The sequence below is a fragment of the Anabrus simplex genome, chromosome 10 (assembly GCF_040414725.1).
Source record: "Anabrus simplex isolate iqAnaSimp1 chromosome 10, ASM4041472v1, whole genome shotgun sequence".
In the NCBI taxonomy this organism is placed as follows: Eukaryota; Metazoa; Arthropoda; class Insecta; order Orthoptera; family Tettigoniidae; genus Anabrus; species Anabrus simplex.
In genome coordinates, this window is record NC_090274.1 from 29,947,350 (window position 1) to 29,959,538 (window position 12,189).

At 41.0% G+C, this 12,189-nt stretch overlaps 1 protein-coding gene across 1 annotated transcript in view; it reads right to left on the reverse strand.

Annotated features, from left to right (window-relative positions):
• The window catches only part of LOC136882467 (serine/threonine-protein kinase 32B), a 502,648-nt gene that overhangs the window by 110,973 nt on the left and 379,486 nt on the right, over positions 1-12,189 (reverse strand). The window lies entirely within an intron of this gene.

The window sequence follows — 12,189 nt, forward strand, 5'->3', positions numbered from 1 at the left end:
CGTGTTCGAATCTATGCCTTTTGGAATCACGTCATTTGCTTCTACAAAAGCAAGGGAATCCACAGTCTTCTAAATCAAGCTTTTTATCGTAATGAAGTTTAACTATGGCTTCGAGAACCTAATTATTGCCACAGCAATTACGTCAGAATCCACTTCCTCTGCAATCGATTTCTATGTTGTCGTATCAATAACGTGAATATAATTAATATTCATATTAAGCAAATCTCAAATGAACTTCATTCAATTACTCAGAGAGATTCAACGAAGTATTCTATGTGATCATTACTTGGCTACGCATCATGTAATATTATCAATACCCCCATTGGCAATATGGTGAGCTTATTATTGGTCTGTAACGGGGAACAATGACCCTTTTGTCAATTCATTCAGGTTTGTTTGCATATTGCCGGTAAAATGATTTACGTGCGAAGCCATCATGCTGAACAGAAATGCTCGCTGACAAACGGATGTTATCAACATTGCCGAGTCTAAAGCATAATACTGGGAACATATTGAATGCTCAGTGAATTAGAACGTTCACAACAAAGGGCGTATTTGATAAGTCTTCTTTGTTTATGATATAGGACTAACTGGTTTTCTTCGGCGAAATTCTTTTGGCATATAACTCCTTGTTGCATGGAGGCGTTCAATAATAATAATAATAATAATAATAATAATAATAATAATAATAATAATAATAATAACAACAACAACAATAATAATAATAATAATAATAATAAACCCAAATGACACCGCGGACAGAAACCTTTATAGGAAAAAAATTAATGGATGGAAGGTGCAACCAGAGAACGAAGTGAAAAAGAAGACTGGAGCAAAGTGGACAGAAGAACGAAAAAGGATCCACGGAGAAAGGATGAGAGCTGTTTGGCAACTCAGAAAACAGAATCGTTAGAGCTTTGCGTGATCCATTGGGTCCATACGCACATAATAATAATAATAATAATAATAATAATAATAATAATAATAATAATAATAATAATAATAATAATTTTACCGGGAGGTACATCTCTACGCCGCACATTTAAATCTTGCGCCAATTAAAACATCCTCTACAGGAGAAGTACTGAACTTGAAACTAGACCTACTTAAACTTTTACTCAGAAGATATCACCACCTTAATTCTGTGATTGTGAAGTTTCCAGTACTGTATGCAATTTTACGTGTTTTGTTTACCATTTATCAAGAAGTTTGGACTTTCTGCAACAGATGTCACTACAAAAACTATGATCATGCACCCTGGTGCGAAGTGAAGGAACCTTATTTGAAGACATTTTGTATTCATAAGTTTGTTCTTTACCAAATTATGTTCATTCATTTCTAGGTTAGCAATATTGATCTTTTCTTTCCGCCAGTTTTGAATTCAGCCAATCCCTAATTTCTGTAATTAATTTTCGGCCTATCACAGGCTTCTTCTTCGATTTGGTGTGTAACTTTACGCTAGCCAATAAAAGTAATATGGTGTGGCTAGATTATTCATGAAAGGTCTCGAACTTTCCCCGAGGGTTTATAAACTGCGGATTTTCACGGCTCTTGGCCATTTGATCAACATCTAACTAAGTGTGTGTGTATGTGAAGCAGGAGGCGGGAGGTGCCTCTTTCATCAGGCAGCAGTTCTTCAGCAAGTTAATGGCCGTTTAACATCTGCATTTCTTGCAAGCTCAGCAGTTTAACCCGCGGGAAATGTCCGAAACTTTTACCATGTAACCTACTTTTCTAAGAATGTAATTATCTGCCGGCTTGTGTAAAAACTTAATAAAATCTGCAACTGTAATCCGGGGATAGAGAGTGATTTACCCTCTCGAGCTCCCCTTCATATTGGTTTGAGGTGACTACGTTTTGTAACGGGTTTTCTTCCTTTCTGTAATGTCTTAAATTATTCTTATACGAGTCACCTCCATAGTTTGGGAATAGCCCCTGTTTCATCGGCCTGGTGCCTTTTAGGCTTTAAGAATGCATATTTAGGAGTGCAAATACACGCCTCCATTCAACTTGGTGTTTCGGGCCATTTACTTAACCTGTTCTTTTTCTACTAAGGCCCAGTAGGTTGGGTACGAGATACCCCCGTTTCATTTGTGTAAGTTGTGCCTTGATGGCAAGTAATTGTAAAGTCTGATATTGCCTTGAATAGGCTTGAAAAACTGAGAGCGTGTCAGGTCTTTTCTAGTGTTGTAAGAAGGCCTCTGGGAGGCTTGACATTGTAAAGTGGGAGCAAGTGCTCCATGTTATTAGGGGATTTCTGCCCTTGAGCAAATTTGTGCGTTGAGCTAGGAGCTCGAAATTGTAAAACTAGGGGCTTGTAGCCCAAGAGAGTTAAAATTCTTGGATCCTTCTAAGTTTTGTTTTTAGATTGCTATGTCTTTGTAATTTCCCTAAAGTGAAAAGCTATCAAATTTCTATTGTTTTCTGGAAAATATAACCTTTATTAAAATTTTAAATTAACTTTGATTCTGTAGTTAGACCCATTCATCCCGACACCTTCTTTCACCTCTGCTGTTCCACAGATATCCCGAAACAATAATAATCATAATAAATGAAATACCTTGGTGAATGGATCCAGCCAACTGGGCTTGATAAGAAAGAAAAATAAAGGAAGAGCCTATAGATTAGTACAGGATGGAACAAAATAATGATGTCTTACAGAGCAAAGATCAGACAGTATACCACGGTTGTAAAACCAGAGGAACTTCACAGTTCAGAATGTATGATACTGAACAAGAAAGGGGAAATGGATGAGCTAGAGAAGAAAGAAAGAAAGAAAGAAAGAAAGAAAGAAAGAAAGAAAGAACTTTCCTCAAGGCGCTTCATTTGAATGAACGGGTACATGTTTATTGCAAGACGTTTGGTTATTATCCCTGCTACGATCGTACGACCTAATTCTGAAAGCTGTTGATGCTAGGGAACTATCTCACAGAACAAAGTGTCAGGGTATGCATTTCCTTCATAAAGTTATAAATAACAAAATTGATAATAGTCAAATCAGAGAAATACTTCACATGTATGTTCCAAATGTAACCCTAAGTAGATTACGGAATAAGTTCTTCGTACCGAACACATACACAGACTCACACAAGAACTCCCCACTATACAGAATTATGACTCGATATAATCTCGTGCAGCATCTTGATACAGACAAGTTGAGCATGTCGGAAAACCAATTGGCTACATCCTGTGATAGAGTGCTACAGTCTTTATAAGATAAATAGCGTCTTGATGTAACTAAATGTATTCAATATTAGTATTATTTCCATTTTCTTGATCGCTTTCTTCCGTAATAAAGTTCTATTATTAGTTCAAACCATGAATTTACTGTGTTACTTGCTGATAAAATTTTAAAAAAATTAGTGTTCAGTGTAATTGGGGAAACCTGTAATGTTCACAACAATGCTTTAATAAATAAATCGCACCTGAAACGGATAAATGTACGAAAATATCACCAATATGAAACTACAAAGTGCATTAATAAGAATGAATACGATAGTGAGAGATAAGTATAACATGAAAATTAATACAAAAAAGACCGAAATTATGGTATGCAACCGCCAGCATATTGCAGTCGACATGAGAATTAGTGATATACCACTAAGGCAAGTAAATGTCTTTACCTATTTAGGAAGTAAAATCACTCCAGATGGCAAAAGTTCAGTCGACATAAAGAGCAGAATTTCCCAAGCAAAAATTGCTTTTTACAAGAAAAGGATACTACTTACATCAAGGAATTTAAATGTGGAGACCAAGAAGAGTTTTATTAAGTGTTATGTCTGGAGTGTGGCCTTGTATGGTTCAGAAATGTGGTCTGTTAGTGCACGTGATAAGAAACGTTTGGAAGCATTTGAGATGTGGTGCTGGAGAAGGATGGAAAAGATCTCATGGACAGAAAAACTCACTAATGAAGAAGTTCGTTGGCGAATAAGTGAAAAAAGATCCTTTTTAGCAACAATAAGAAAAAGAAGAGACCAGTTAATGGGCCATCTCCATAGGCACAATGGATTCATAGTTAATGTCATGGAAGGAAAGATTCAAGGTAAAAGAGGAAGAGGAAGACCTAGACTGCAATATTCAAGACAGATCAGAGATGACGTAGGAACAGGCTCATATGTGGAAATGAAGAGATTAGCGGATTACAGAGAAGAGTGGAGAGGACGAATTGCTGCCAACCAATCTTAGGATTGAAAATTAAGAAGAGAAGATATTAAATGTACAGACACAGGGTCGTTACGATTTTATTTATATGGATTAATTAATTTAGTAGTAATCAGATGCAGGTACAAATTACTCCAATTTACACTGACTGTCTAACAAAATATACTTCATCGTTCATCTCGCGATGTTGTAGTTTATTTTCAGTTTGATTTACATATTCTTTATGACGCACATTCTCATTTGACTATGACCCAACAGGTGGCGATGATTTGTTTAAAACACGGACCGCTTCATATAGGCAGAGCGGCACATTAAAGCCCGTGAGTGACGTCAAACTTCAGTTAACAAAGCTGAATGTGTTTTCGAACAAAATGTCACGGAGGGACTGAACTCAACACATCTACAAACTGGAACATGGTAAAATCGAACGAAGCGAAAATAAAACGCTGGACTATAATAACCCGCACGCTATAAAATGACTAAAAAGCAACACACTACATCAATAAATCCTCACATTTATTAGCAATAATTGCAACACAGAATATAGAACAGAACTGGTGTAAAAAAGAAAGCTAGCATTAAAAACCTCACACAAAACGACAAGAAAAACTCTTTGTATGTACCACAATAGAGGAGGCCACAATCAAGAGCGTATTACGACTGCAATAATAATAAATAATAATGTTATTGGATTTATATCTCACTAAAAACGTTTACAGGCTGTGAGCTTGCATCCGGGTGATAGTGGGTTCGAATCCCACTGTCGGCAGCCCTGAATATGGTTTTCCGTGGCTTCCCATTTTCACACCAGGCTGTATCTTAATTAAGGCCACGGACGCTTCCTTCCAACTTGACTTGATTTGTCAAAAGTGATTCCCGTAATGTGGGAAGTGACGATTTTGCCCCTGAAGATTTTTGTACAATCACAGCTGCTCAATGTGTATTGGACCGTGAAGAACCTGACATCGATAAGTGTTACGTGTATAGTGAATAACTTTGTGCCATACTTCATGAGTGAATTGCAGCACACACATCATACTGATATCAAATTCTTCTTATTATTATTCTTTTCTAGCCTATTTCAATCCACTGCTGGATATAGCCCTCTTCCATATGCTTCCATAGTCTTCGGCTTGGGCCACTTGGAACCAGCGTGTTCCAGCCAACAGCTTTATGTCATCGAGCCATCTCTTCTGGGGCCTTCCAATGCCTCTCTTGTGTTCCCATGGTCTGCACTGAACAATCCTGTTCTAGTCTTGTCGAGCTACGTGTCCTACCCATTGCCATTTTAGTCTTGCTACTCTCTCCAGGATGTCTGTTACATTAGTTCTTCTGATGTCCCCTGAACGGATCTTATCCCTAAGGCTAATCCCTAGCATCTGTCGCTCCATGGCTCGTTGTTTTCGCTGAAGCTTGCGAGCACTTTCCTTCGTCAGAGTCCTTCTTGAGGTTAATTGGAAAATCCATGTTGGTCAGGATGAATCTTAGTTTTCGGAATGCTTTCCAACTCATACTTATTCTGCGAGGAATTTCTGGATGTTGGTTGTCTTCTCCAAGTTTTATCGTTTAGCTTACAACTGCGGAGCTGATAAGGTGAACACTCCATGTGGATGGAAGAATGAGTGGGTGAATTGCTAGCCATACACGGAAAGGAATTGTGACAGGTGAGACCTGTTGTCATCACCTCAAGGGAAGGACCTCACCTCACAGATCAAGCGTCTTGTAAGGAAAGCATCGAGTGGACAAAGGCACTGCTGGAGAAGTTTGCTGAAATGTCTGAACTGCAATTCCTGTTATAAATTTCAAATCTTCGAAAGACCACCCGGTAGCTAAAATTCTCAGTGTTGCAATCTCGCGTTCCTCACGTGGTATGCTTTGTCGTATTACAGTATCCTCTTTCTTCAGCTTAGAAGCTACAATACCTACAATAAATGCACTATAAACAAATCATTATGTATATGTATTACAAATTTAACGTTTAACGCAATAAGGAGAAAAATTCATACCTGCTTACGTAACAGCATATCATAACCGCTCCAGTCCATTCGCGAATAATTCTTGTAATTGCCCGGTTCATTATCTCTCAGGTGTTATATAAGGTGTACGTTACCAAAGCTGCCTCGCCCCTTTATCCATTATTTCATTCACTTCGATCGATTTTCCTTTTTGCATGATTTAACATACAGCGAAATGCACATTCCAAAAAAAAATGCAACAGCAAACATTTTTTCGCTTGGACACTGTCTGCTTCGACGTCCATCGCACAGTTCTAAGTACGCAGATCCGATCGGCAAAGATTTCAAACTAGTTTGAAAGGCCAGCGGATGAGGCTTGGCCTGCCGAGACGTCACGGATCATTCAATTAACGGGAGGGTCTGGACTGCTGACAGATCATGTTGCACAACACGACAGACTTGGTCTCACAGTTGATGGAGAGCAGAAGGCCTGGACTCTGAAGGTCACGCCTGACAGGCGGCCCATCGGATCTGGCCCCTAAGGCGAGGCCTGCTAAATTTATTTCCGTTTTTGGCCAGCTATTGAGTGAATAAATTACTAAGCTGAATTTAAAAGTCTCTCTCCCAGGCATGGATAATCACCAACTGGGGAGAGAGCGCTTATTACTGGGTCAGGCATTGTTTTCACTTGCCCTACACTCCTTACTTTCATCTTTCCTATCTGACCCCCCTTGGACAATATTAGTTCTCTTCCGACCCCGATGGCATTATAATTTTCGAGTCCCAGAGAGTCTTTCGTTTTGTGCCCTTCGTCGCCCTTCACATACATTTGCCAATACCTTCTTCTTCTACCGCTTTTCCCACACCTGTGTCGCACATGTGGATTCGCCCCTGTTCCATCGTCGAATGTCCTTCCTGATGTCAACCCTACTTGAGTGTACTCACTACTGTGTAGTCCGGCTCCATGGCTAAGTGGTTAGCGTGCTGGCCTTTGGTCAAAGGGGTCCCGCGTTCGATTCCCGATAGGGTCAGGAATTTTAACCATTATTAGTAAATTCTTCTGGCACGGGGACTGGGTGTATGTGCCGACTTCTTCATAATTTCATCCTCATCAAGAGGCGCAGGTCGCCTACGGGAGTCAAATGAAAGACCTGCACCAGGCCTCTCCGGAGACCACATAGCATTGGGACAAACACAAATACACAGTCCCCGAGCCAGAGGAATTTTTTTGCTAGTTGCTTTACATCGCAGCGACACAGATAGATTTTATGGCGACGATGGGATAGGAAAGGCCTAGGAGTTGGAAGGAAGCGGCAATGGCCTTAATTAAGGTACACACCGGGCGAGTTGGCCGTGCGCGTAGAGGCGCGCGGCTGTGAGCTTGCATCCGGGAGATAGTAGGTTCGAATCCCACTATCGGCAGCCCTGAAGATGGTTTTCCGTGGTTTCCCATTTTCACACCAGGCAAATGCTGGGGCTGTACCTTAACCAAGGCCACGGCCGCTTCCTTCCAACTCCTAGGCCTTTCCCATCCCATCGTCGCCATAAGACCTATCTGTGTCGGTGCGACGTAAAGCCCCTAGCAAAAAAAAATAAGGTACAGCCCCTTAATGGTGTGAAAATGAGAAACCACGGAAAACCATCTCCAGAGCTGCCGACAGTGGGATTCGAACCCGCTATCTCCCGGATGCAAGCTCACAGCCGTGAGCCCTAACCGCATGGCCAACTCGCCCGGTCCAGAAGAATTAATCATACAAGATTAAAATCCCCAACCCCACCTGGAATCGAACTTTGGACGCTCAAAGGTGACCTTTAAGTCAATGATTTGGACACTTTCCCTCTAATTAATTCTCGTTTAAAAAAATGATATTTGTTCGTGTTGATCTTTTGTCACTACTTTCACCATATGAGAGGAACCTCGGTGTAAGTGGAATTGCGGAGTGTACAGTGTTGAATGTGAAGAAAGGAACGTTAAGGGCGACACAAACACCCAATCTCCAAGCCAGGGATATTGATCATTTACAATTAAAAACCCCCAGACCCGGCCGGGATCGAACCCGGAGCGGACGCGTTGCCCCCTACACCGCGAGGCCGGACGTTAATTATCGTTAATAGACGACCGCTCCACAGTTGTACGCCCCCCCCCTCACCTCCAATATGATTCACGTCACACCAACACAGATAGCTCTTATGGCGACGATGGGACAGGAAAGGGCTTGGAGCAGAGGGATTCGAACCCACTATCTCCCGAATACTGGATACTGGCCACACTTAAGTGACTGCAGCTATCACGCTCGGTATTTATACTTCCTCTTAAGACAATAACCACCACCAACTCTAAGGCTCCTTTTGCTGTCATTGAGGTTTTCTCGTCACTGAAACTTTTTTAGGTTATTCATAACAGAAAGCCAACGGCCGTAGCCGTGTTGAAATACCGGATCCCGGGAGATCTCCGAAGTTAAGCAACATTGGGCGTGGTCAAGATTTGGATGGGTTGCCACGCGCTGTTGGTGGTGGGTAAGGGAATGGCGGAGTGGAATGGAATTGGCCACTCTACGGTACGTAAACTCCGGCTCAGGGACACCTCTGCGGAGGTTCGGACCTGCCTTCGGGCAGAATACACCCTTCCCTTCACCATAACAGAAACTGCGTTATGCTGGTTACAGTTGAAGTGCCTATCGAATCTCGTATGTCCCACTTTGCCTTGCCTGCCTTAGAGCAAAACCACCGTTTCCTACGCCATCTATTAAATAATTAATTAAGGGAGTCTTTGCGTTCCGTCTGACACTGTAATTGACTTCTGGGGGAAGTAATCAACTCTCACAATGAACATTATTATAGAATAGAAAATACCGGGAGATTTTTAATTAATTTTGAGTCTATCAGCAAGTGAATTGAACTGTTTAATATGTTCTTTGTACCTTATAATTGCTTCCCGGCCAAGACGTTTGCGCTGGTAGCTGTATAAAAGGACCATGCCACAATATTAATTCCAGATGTTACATTCGTAAACAAATCTTATACAGAGTGTATCTGAAATACTATTACACACTTTGAGGGCTTGTCGGGAGGACCGAATTGATGGCATTTTGAATAGGAAGTTGTTTGCGGAGAAGTAGCAATTTCCCGCTGCAAGCAAAAGTCCACTACGCGTTTAATTGAGCAGAGCTGACTACGTACGTTGGTGTTGCAGAGGTTCTGTTTACACCCACAAGAAAGGCTCGACGTAGCGACGCGTGTCATATTCTGGAGCACACATACCATTCTTTATGAAAATCCACAGCTGTTTCAAGTCATTCGCCCGGGTCACGAATGGAATGAATGAAGCCCCCATCTAGCGGCAAGGATAGGAATTGTCCCCTCTGTCGAAGCCTGTCGCACTCCCCTGGAGCAATGATTAATGACTGACAGTTGAAATGTAATATTGCAGTGTGTTGCTGGAATGAAAGTTGACAGGGAAAACCGGAGTACCCGGAGAAAAACCTGTCCCGCCTCCGCTTTGTCCAGCACAAGTCTCACGTGGAGTGACCGGGATCTAAACCACGGAAGCCAGTGGTGAGAGGCCGGCGCTGTGCCGCCTGAGCCATGGAGGCTCTCAGATAAATAAATAAATAAATAAATAAATAAATAAATAAATAAATAAATAAATAAATTTCTTAACAACTCAACTTAGATTAATAATGATATTTGCTTTACGTCTCACTAACTAGTTCTACGGTTTTTGGAGACGCCGGGGTGCCGGAATTTAGTTCCAAAGGCAACTCAAATTAGAGAAAGTATAGCTCGTAAGTAGGGAAAACTGTCTACTTCAGTAAATTTTGTTTTTAAAACTTTTTAATGGTTTAATTATTTGTCAGAATGTACGAATAACCCGTAAACCTGATAATCCATACAAGAATTATCAGGAGTTTACTACAATTCTTCCACCAACTTCAGCACCCATATTGGTGTTTTGCGTGGACTGAATCAGGATCAACTCTGGGCAGGCATTAATCAGTCCTGGTGAGAGCAATCAGCCTCACAGATCTTTGCACATTCCGTTAAACAAAGCTGTATAGGAAACAAATACGGTATCCACCTGGGGCGAAGTCCAGACACCCTTAAGTAATTAAATTCTATCAACCTGCTTGTTGGCACACCACGCCCAATAAAGGGCTGATATGCCGTGACGTGATCACAGCAAACAGGATCACCGATACCGAACAGACCTAAATTAATTAGCTACAGTATCGCCCAGGAAGCTGCTCTTCTTGTAAATGACTTCCGCTTTATCCGAGGTTTAATATCACAGTTATCTGCCTCTTCTATTTTTATACACACGCACCTGTTCTGGTAAATGACTTCCGTTTTATCCAAGGTTTAATATCACGGCCATCAGCCTCCTCTATTTTTATACACACGCACGTGCTACGGGTTCAATACATAACATTTTATACAGGCTTAATCTAGCTTAATAGCTTTTCGGTCTGTCAAACACAAACTTAGAACACTTTAACATAGCCGTAGAAATAAACAATTAATTATTACCAGAGGACTCGTGCTCCTCAGCATCATTCGTTATAAATAGGCCAGATCTCGCGTCTTGATATGCCTGGCGTAGTCATATTGTTCTTCCTGCCCTTTTCCATAGTTTTATGGTATTTTAATACCAGTACAATATGACCGATTCAATCATAATGTAGTGTACGCTCGACAATGCCGAAATATAAATATTATATGCCAGAAAACTGAATCTTAATTGGGCTGATTATAGTTCGAGTTTAACCGCGCTCGATAGCTGCAGTCGCTTAAGTGCGGCCAGTATCCAGTAATCGGGAGATAGTGGGTTCGAGCCTCACTGTCGGCAGCCCTGAAGATGGTTTTCCGTAGTTTCCCATTTTCACACCAGCCAAATGCCGGGGTTGTACCTTAATTAAAGCCACGGCCGCTTCCAATTCCTAGGCCTTTCCTATCCCATCGTCGCCATAAGACATATCTGTGTCGGTGCGACGTAAAGCAAATAGCAAAAAAAAAGTTCAAGTTTAATTATGATACTGGTTCTCCAACAATTAGAGCGCATATTTTCATTATGATACAACTGTTTGACCAATTAGGTAAGGATAGCATCGCACCTACGCTCAACGCACTAGCTCCGCACTTGTTTCCAAAATCAAACATGTCGGACACACATACAGGTAGATCTCGTTATATGCGAAAATTACGTTCCGCAAAATTGCCGCGCATACCGAATTCGCGCAAATCGAGTCTTTTTATATGTAAAATATAGGGTTAGGTTTCCGTTTAATCACATATTAAGTTTAAAATAGCAGAGATTCTTAGTACTTTTAAAAAAATTAACAATTACCATGTTTTTGAAACGCATTTTATTGCAAAATTTATACACTCAAAAATTTAACACTGTAACTTACAATAATATAGTAAACTCTTGGCTTTAGCTTGAATAGCAGTTCCAGAGAGAAGCATGTGATGCTTAGCTTAGCATATTTTTCAATTCTTTCCATCGCTTCTGGGCGAGATTTAGTCACTCTAGTCATACTTACGTTAGTAGAAGATTGAGCAATTTTTCGAATTGATTTCGCATTGTCACGAATAGTTCCTGCAGTGGATTCACTAAGTCTCAAAGCACGCTGAATGTCAACAATACGCTCATCTTTCCCATAGTTATCCAAAACTTCTAAATTTGTTTCTAACGTATACGACTTTCGTACACGCTACCTTCCTTTTACCGGGAATTTTAAATACAAAACTTGTCTAGTACAACTTTACAGCTCTACCGACCGGAACTGATGTTTCACGTCTCAACAAGACAGAAGATGCGCGTAGGGATGCGCTTGCCCTGGCCAACATTGGCGCGCAATGTAGTGTATGTTACAGAGTTCGGAACGCATGTTGTACACGCCTTAGAGCATTACAGTTCCCACGTACCGTTAACAAATGGCAGCACTAGACTTAAAACCAAAATCGCGTATAACGAATCCGCGTATAACGAATTCGCTTATAACGGGGTTTACCTGTATTAACATCAACGCACCTATTTCCAATATCCTCCACAACCACACGGCACATTCCCGCA